This window comes from Alligator mississippiensis, chromosome 1 (genome assembly GCF_030867095.1).
Source record: "Alligator mississippiensis isolate rAllMis1 chromosome 1, rAllMis1, whole genome shotgun sequence".
Taxonomy (NCBI): Eukaryota; Metazoa; Chordata; order Crocodylia; family Alligatoridae; genus Alligator; species Alligator mississippiensis.
This window is the reverse complement of record NC_081824.1, coordinates 85,838,927-85,847,885: the sequence shown is the minus strand read 5'-3', so window position 1 is coordinate 85,847,885 and position 8,959 is coordinate 85,838,927.

Sequence of the window (8,959 nt, the reverse complement as noted above, 5' to 3'; positions counted from 1 at the left end):
CTTGGTGCCATCTGCAAACTTGCTGAAGGTGCACTCCATGCCATCTTCCAGGTAGTTGATGAAGACATTGAACAAAACCAGCCCCAGGACCAACTCCTGGGGCACTCCACTTGATACCGACTGCCAACTAGACATTGAGTCATTGAGCCCAGCAATCCAACCAGTTTTCTATCCACTTTGCAGTCCATTTATCCAACCTGTACTCCCTTAGCTTGCTTGTGAGAATATTGTGGGAGACAGTATCAAAAGCCCTGCTAAAATCAAGGTATATCATTGTCCACTGCTCTCCCTGCATTCACCAATACAGTCATCACTTCATAGAAGGCAATCAGGTTGATCAGGCATGACTTGCCCTTGGTGAATGCATGCTCACTTCCTAATCACCTGCTTCTCCAAATGCTTAGAAATGGATTCCTTGAGGACCTGCTCCATGATTTTTCCAGGGAGTGAGGTGAGGCTGATCAGTCTGTAGTTCCCTGAATCCTCATTCTTCCCTTTCTTAAAGGTGGGCACTATATTCACTCTTTTCCAGTCACCCAGGACATCTCCTGATTGCCACAAGTTTTCAAAGATGATGACCAGTGGCTCTGCAACTGGGTGCATCACATCTGGTCCCGTGGACTTATACATGCCCAGCTTTTCTAAATAATTCCTACCCTGTTCTTTCACCACTGTTGCCTGTTCATCTCCTCCCTAAACTGCTGACAGGTGCAGTAACTGGGAAATTACCTTACCTGTGAAGACTGACGTAAAAAAGACATTGACTACCTCAGCCTTTTCCACATCATCTGTCATTAGGTTGCCTCCCTCATTCAATAGGGGACCTACACTTTCCCTGATCATTTTCTTGTTTCTAACATACTTGTAGAAACCCTTCTTGTTACTCTCCATGTCCCTTGCTAACTGCAACTCCAATTGTGCTTTGGCCTTCCTGATTTCATCCCTGTGTGCCTAACCAATACTCTTATTGTCCTCCCTAGTCATCTGTCATTTGTTTCTATTTGTTATATGTTGCTATTTCTGATGGCCCACTGCACTTTGCTACTAGACCAAGATGAGCTTTTACTCAAAGATGTCCTCTTTCTTGTAGAATCATAGTTTTATAGGAAAAGCCATAAAGGAAGACATTTTCTATTGCTTCTTAGAGCTACTCTACATCTCAATGACGGAAACACTTCATAGTGGCATCAGTCAGATTTCTTTAATAAGCAGTTGCAACTCCCTTACAAAAATCAATTAATCGGGAAAAACAGATAAGTGTAGTATTAATTCTACTCAGACCTTTCTAGTGCTGCCAGATCTCACCCTTGCTGTTGGCTTTACCAATACAAAATTATTAATTAGGTTGGAATTTACACCCTAACTTAAGAAGCATCCCCTTGGAATGAAGTTTGCCCACTTACATAGTCCAATTGATGCTAGTCTACAACATTCTTTTAGCTCATATAATGATTTTTAAAGCATATTTAGCCTGTTCATTTCTGTGACAGCAGAATTCAAAAACATGTCATTCAATTTGCACCTGCAGTGCTTTTTCCTTGGAATTTTCTTTTGATAAGCAGAAACAACACAGTGTTGAGCCTTGTTATGCTTTGTGAAAGTGCTGAATATGCAATTTGCATAAAGCCAGTCTCAGTGAGAACACACTAGGCCCTTTGTCGGTTGTCATATTTGTCCTATTCTAATTTTCACCAGCTTTCAGGTGAGAAATTGGAACATTATGAAGTGACAAGAGCAAGATGCACACAGAGGTTTGTTGACTGATTATTCTCATTAACACTATTTTGTCTTCAGTTTTGAACCAGCACTTGAAAATCCAAAGTATGTTTGGACATTCTGGGAAATGCCTCATTTTACCCCGTCATTAGCAGTTTAGAGGGAAGGTAAGCACAGAGGCCTTTCCCTCACCTTTCAAAACCTTTGTGAAAGTGTCTTCATATCTTCCCAGTGTCAGCTTTTATGCTTACTTCTAAGCATTTTTTCTAATGACCTAACTGATTCCATTCAGTTAGCAGCCATGCACCTTTCCATTAGGACACTTAACCACTTCTTTGCCTTTGCTTTATCCACCTATTACATCTGGTCATATATTGTAAGCTGCATGGGTTATGGGTCATTCCCTTGCTATATGTTTCCACAGTGTCTAGCAGAATGCGTCTTTAGGTGTTACTGCATATAGACAAGAAACAATACCCCCAGTGTATAGGAACTCTTGAAATCTTTGACTTCAAGGCTCCACATTGGGAAAGGAATGGCATAGGATACATCATTGCACAGCCATTAATGAAGTAATATTTTTTTCCTTTAGAATCTCACATAGCCTCCATGGTTACATAACTCAAGAGATCAGCTGCCATTCAGGCTTATATCAACTGAAGAGAATATAACTGAACCTCCTGAGTCTGGTTGTGAGGATTTTTCTTAGACATTCAGCCCCTTTAGCTGAAGAACTGGAGACTTTTGCTCTTCTTAATTATTTGGCCATATATTTTAAACATCTAGACTTCCATGGTAGCCTTGAACTGTGCTTTTATGATCATACTGGGGGTTCTATGCTATGCATGTTAAATCTATTAGTTGGATGGAGCTAGATCGAATAAAAGACTTAGGTGCCAGTGAAATGCCTGACATCGTGTAGAATCCAGAACCCTGGGCTAGATGCCTAGGCTCGCAACCCAGTCACAGGGGAAGAGTTGGGCATCTTGGAACGAGAGCCAAGACAGCTAACGCATTGAGCAACAGGCTGGTTAAAAATCAGCATCCTCAGTATACAGCCACCTAGAGTTAGCCAATAAGAGATGCTGAGAACATGGGTGTATCTGGTCCTGTCTTCTTTTTGGGGATTAGGAATGGCCATTTACTTGGAATTGACAGCTCTACCTACACTCCTGAAAGTAGGCACCTACAACTCATTTCTGCCAAACTGAATTCTGCTCATTTGAGAGGCCTGCCAGAGGATAAGATAGTGATGGGAGACACTTCATATACTTAGTTTTTAGAGCACTCGCTCAGGACATGAAAGAATCAGGTCAATTGCTTCCTATCCTGATACAGTTCTGATCAAGCTATGAGCTATTCTCAGCAGAGTTATCCTCTACCCCTTTTTGTTTGGCACGGTGTGAAAGAGAATGAAAGTCAATGAGCTTGAGTGGGAGAATGCATGAAGCTAGCCTAGTGGTTAGAGCACCAGCCTGTAGTTTGCATTGCTAATTTCTTTTATTTTCATCCATTGACTATTTAATATTAATATAAAAACAGTCCATGGGAGAAGAGACCAGAAGTCTAGTATCCTAGTTGATTACTGGACTACCAGCATAACTACTTTAATAATTCAAGATTTATTTAGCTAAAAAGAAATAAATCAGTGACTCAGTTTCAACATGAAGGATGGAGAGCTTGCTTCTGCCTAGACTAGCTTGTCACACAATGATTAACACTGTTTCAGGAAATAATGTATTTTTGTCAGGCTGAGGAGGGAATTAATCACAGGTCTTGTACAACTATGGACTATTATATAGAAGGGGCACCACAACCTTCTCCATGCATATTCTATAGGAAAGTTACTGCAAGTCCATTTTGTAGTGATCCCAATCATGCTGTTGCCCCTTTTTATCCTGTCTGCCATACCTTTCATGTTGAGTGTTGTTAGGATTTGGGAGGCTGCTCTCCATTACCAGAGGGGCACCTTAAGTGTTTTTCTCTGTTCTTCTCATATTGAAACCTAGTGAACCTCACTAACAGCTACCTGCTGTCTCCTCCCCCTCCAAGTGGGCTTCTCTCCCTTGCTGTCCAGAGGCCTAAGGAAATTCTGGTTCCATCATCTTTTAAATTCAGTCTCAATTACTCTTAAGCCCACTTACTAGTTTCAGGATCCTGACAAGCACAAGTATTCAGTCTCAAGTCTCCCAGCTTGCAGGATCTGCCCACTCTCTCTACACTCTTGGGGAATTCATCCCTTGAGTCTTTAAACACCTCTTATAGAAGCCCTCACTGAAGTGCACATAGCTCAGGATTTGCCTTCTACCCAGTCATGCTTTTGCCCATACTTGGCCTGCCCAGACAGCTTATCCCAGTGCTCCAGGATTGTTTTCGGTATCATTTCCAGGTTGCCAGGTATATTTGCTCATGGTCAGTTCTGTCTTAGAAAGACCACCCACAGCATCCTCTCTAGACAGCCAGAGGGGTTGCTGGGGCTTTACAGCCACTAACAAAGCAGGCACCCACAGCAGCCTCCTAGACCATATAAGCCACCCTAACCCTTATGATCAAAATAGAGAAACCTATCAATTTCATGCAGAAATAACTGAACCACTCTAGGTAGCTTCTCACAAAAAAAACTACTTTCACAGTTAGCTGGCTCCCACCAGCTCCTTGTGGTACCTTGCTATTTGTAGAGCATCCAATCTAATCTAGAACTAGCCTATACTCTCAGCACAGAGCCAGGCTTATATGGCCCTAAGCTCCACTCACTTCTGGTCACCTGATCATTTATTCTCTCAACCAGGCACAGGGGTTACTCATTATTAGTAATCAGCAGCCTGGAGCTCGATTGTAGCACTCAGCTCTGCTGCAACTGTTGTCTCCAGCTTTGCCACTCCTCTTCTTAGCTTTTCTCAGCTGCTCACAGCTTTTGCAGTTGAATAATACTGCCTATTCTCTACTTAATAACAGGAGTTAGGGGCTCCTGTTACAGAAAGCCTAATGGGTCCAACTCTTTAAGCAGTGTGGGATAGGAATACCTATTTTTTGGATCCTGAAAGGGTTTAAACATAAGCCAAGCGCTGACCTGTCCAAATTGGGCTAGGTCTGCAATACACTTCTGGAGACTTACAGAACTTTAAAATAAAAAAGCTGAGGTGCTCTGAGGTGCTGTGCCTTCAGGGTTAGGAGGCAGCTGAGTATTGTTTTTGTGTTTGCTGCTATTTTAGACTAAGGGGTTTATATACCTTTCATATATATCTCATCTGAAGCCCACCTCAAGCACCTAACACTTACCAGTTCTAGCCTTCAAAAAATTCTTATAGAATCAAAATTTGAATTCTCAGCCAAGTCCACTTATAACTAGAGTTTTTATATAATACATTATTGCACATTTTATAATTTGAGAGTGCATATCACTTTTAGGTAGATTATCTGTTTCAGTGATCTACTCATTAGGCTCAAGGCTACAAAGTCAATGTGAATGCTACTAATCATCTGGGATCCTGGAAAGATCCAAGAAACAAAAACATGATCCTAAGTGACATAACCTAAGGAACTGTGATATGACAGAGGGAGTTACTCAGAGAAATGGCCTAATAGACATATTAAATGGTGCTTAATTTTTATTAACACAACCTTATATGTGCAAGAATGTTGTCATTTTGAATTTTGCTTTGCAATGTGATGTTCTTTTTATCTTCCTATGTTAGCATTAATGGTCCTTTCATAACCTCCTTGGCTAATTTTTTCCACACTGCATCCAGTGATTTTATTTCTTTCAGGCCCAATTTTCCATGTCCTTTCCTTGCCCTTCTCTAATTTATGCTTGTTTCTCTAGAGATACCATAACAATTACCTATTATGGTGCAGGGACACAGTATTTCTTCTGCAGAAAGCTGTCTAAAAATGAACCTTTCTTAATGTCTCTTTTAAAGCCTGTGAGTCTTTGAAAAAAGTATCTCAGCAGCTAAATGTCACAGTGACTCAGTTGTCAGGTCTGGAATACCAACAAGAGATCCACTTACAGAGACCAAATAATGGTTTCATTTACAAAATGTACAGAGCTTTTGTGTTCTGAATGTATGATAAGACTGTAGAGGGAAAGCATGATGCTCTTCCTAGGCTGAATTAAAATATTATATGTCCAGAAAGTGCCAAAACAGCAAATGATTTTACAGTATGTGTGACTTGCCAATATCATTAAAGTAGCCATGTTAAGTATAATGCAAACATACAGTGTCCAGTGACCAAACATATAATATTAAGCATCCTAGTAGAGCATCTGATTTCATTCTTCAAGTTTTGCCCCTAAATGAAAAGAGCTGTGTTTGTCATGACATATTACAGAGCATTATGTGAGTCAAGTGCTCCATCTGCTGGACAAATCAGCTACCATTCTAGTTGGTTCATGTTAATGCAATTGTATTATCTGGAGTTGCAACAGGGCCTGCATCATCTTGTTTTCAGTCTCAGCCAAAGAAAAAAAACCTTTAGATGTTTTTTCTTGGGTGAAGGTAATAGACTAATGTGAGTAAAGTCTTTCTAATTAGCAAACAGAAGGCAGGACAGGGTGGCAAACAGAAAACCAAGAAATATTTTTCCATAAGTATAATACTTGCTTTAAGACACAATGCTACTTGCAGTCATTGTGATGTGTTTACTTGCATTGTATTATGTCACTGTGCTGTACCAAGCTGTGGGATGTGGTAAATAGTAAACAAAAACTTGAACTCAAGGTACAGAGAAGCTCATTTTTGGTCTGTAATTATACATATTCTCCAGCAAATCTTTATTTTAATCCTTCTGATCCTATATATAGTACAATGATTATTTACGAGGGGTAGGGATGCATGTAAATGGTGTTTTGTGTGCATACATCAGTGGACCCAGAAAGGGTGCAGTGGTGTGGTTGCACCTCCTATTCTTGAGAACTGGCACCAGAGCAGCAGCTGAGAACTCTTCTTAAGACCCCAAATCCCTTTCCCTCCATGCTCAGCTACACATCTCACCCACCCCACCACCTCCTATTTGCACCTTCTGCTGCCCCTTGCTGTCTCCAGTTGCCCTGGGGGCAGGAAGAGCTCCTGAGTTGAGCTTGCCCTGCTCCAGCTCCAGTGGTGAGGGGGTTCCTCCTCTCTTCCCAGTTCCCCCCTGGACATTTCCCCCTAGTCCACAAGCAATCTTAAGGAGAGGAAACCCACCTGCTACTACTGCTGCTAAGCTGAGTCCAGCTCCCCTGAAGCCTAGTTGGAGAAGGGCAAGGGTGGCTCTGGAGCCTCTCCTACCCCTGGGACAGTTGGAGACAGGGAAGAGAATGGGCAGGCAGGAGAGGGGATGTGCAGCTGACCATAGAGAGGAAGGAAGGGTGAGGAATTCTTACCTGATTTCAGAAAGTCCCTGGCTACTACTCTGGCAGCATGGCCTGGAAGGGGGACAGGAGCAGTGGGAGACAGGGAGGACAGCAGCAATGATGGGGTAGGGAGTGGGTAAATGGGAGAGTGGAGAAAGAAAGAAATGTGTTGCTGAGTATTGGGGGAAAGAGAGGAGTGCTGAGAGCCTGATTTGGGGGGCTTTAAAAAAGTCCTTGGCTCCTCTCCCTTGGAATGGGCTGCCCACCCCAAGGGGATATGGGGGAAGCTGTAAACAGGAGTGCAACCACCTCTGCAATGCTAGTAACTACTCCTGCACCCATTTTACAAAATCCTGAATCCACCCCTGAATAGAAAAGTAAGTGAAATGCCATGGGTTTATTTTGGTCTGTCTTCTCATTTCTGAACTATTTGGTTTCTTCACTTTAGCAATCAGGGACTGACCTACAAAACTGCTACTTTGTCTCTCTTGAATTGGTACTGGTTACCCTTCAAATGGATTTAGAGTTTGGCACACCTGGGCAAGAGACACGGTCCCTCTGAGTATGCAACCCCTCCCTATTGATCCCTTCCTGGGATCATTACCCAGAAGCGTTCGCCACCCATATAGTATTTCCACACAATAAGCACCCAGAAATAAGTAGAGTATAACTAGATTTGAGTGGCCCTTGGCCAGAGCCCCTCTCACACTCTGTCACAGATGTGTTTCTTGACTTGTGCTCAAATCTATTCTGAACTAACACATGGAGACCCCTATACACAGTCTTTTAGCTGACAACAAACATTTGGATTCTAAGTTCCCTTCATGGTTAGGAAATTTGAATTTGCATCTCCTACTTCCCAACAGTGTGTCTTAATCACCATTGCCAGGTTCAATCATGACTACTCCTCTTGAAGTTGGCTCTTCAGGTAACCAAGAGGGAAAGATATATGGGGGCACAAGTTGGTGAGAGTGTGGCTCAGTGAGATGGCTGCTTTCCCCAAAAGGTGGAGCCCCTGCATTCTGGACCTGGGGGGGGGCAAATGCTATCCCACTGTTTATTCACTGACTATTAAATATAAGCTGTTAGAAAGACCACTGGGGCAGGAGCATGACCTCTGCTTTCTAAGGCAGTGTCCATTTTACTAAACCATACTACCTCTGGCCTCTTCCCCTCCTGGAGTCACATATCTTCCTTTCCTGATTGCCCAATAGACCATCTTCAAAAGCAGAGCTGCAGGGTGCTCTAGGCAGCATTAGGCCATGGCCTAGTAGTCAGGGTACTTTGCTGAGAATCAGTGAATGTAGGTTTAAACTCTGGTTTAAAGAGGGAACCTTGAACCTACATCTCCACACCAACCCAGCAATCCTATTCCAGCACAAAGCATACACAGCTGTATTTAAGCCATCTGAGTATGTTCAGAGAGGTATACATAGCTGAACAGGTAAAGATAGAATCTAAGATCTGTATAAGCACAAAGAAGTTATATTTAGATGTGTAAGTACCACTTGGACACACAAAGGTGAAATCAAATTTGGCTCAAATTATACAATATAAGCAGATGTTCATTAGAGTTACCATAGGGCTAGACTAAGGCTAGACATAATCCAGATAGGTACAGATAGGAAAGCAAGGAGACATCTCTCTCCTCATACAATACCAGTTAATACAGCAATCCCTGTACTTTAGGAAATGTAGGAAACACTCCCTTCAACTCCTCTCAGCAACACAAATCTTCAGAAAGGAGGTAATCATATTTACTAGATGACCAGGATGCACCACCCAAAGCAGAGTGCCACGGATCAACTCTTCCTGCAGGCCATCTACTAAATAGTTACCAGCAACTGAAGGGAGCTGAATTTGTTGACTCGGAAGGGTTGTTCAGGTCTATGTTCCTATGCCAAAAAA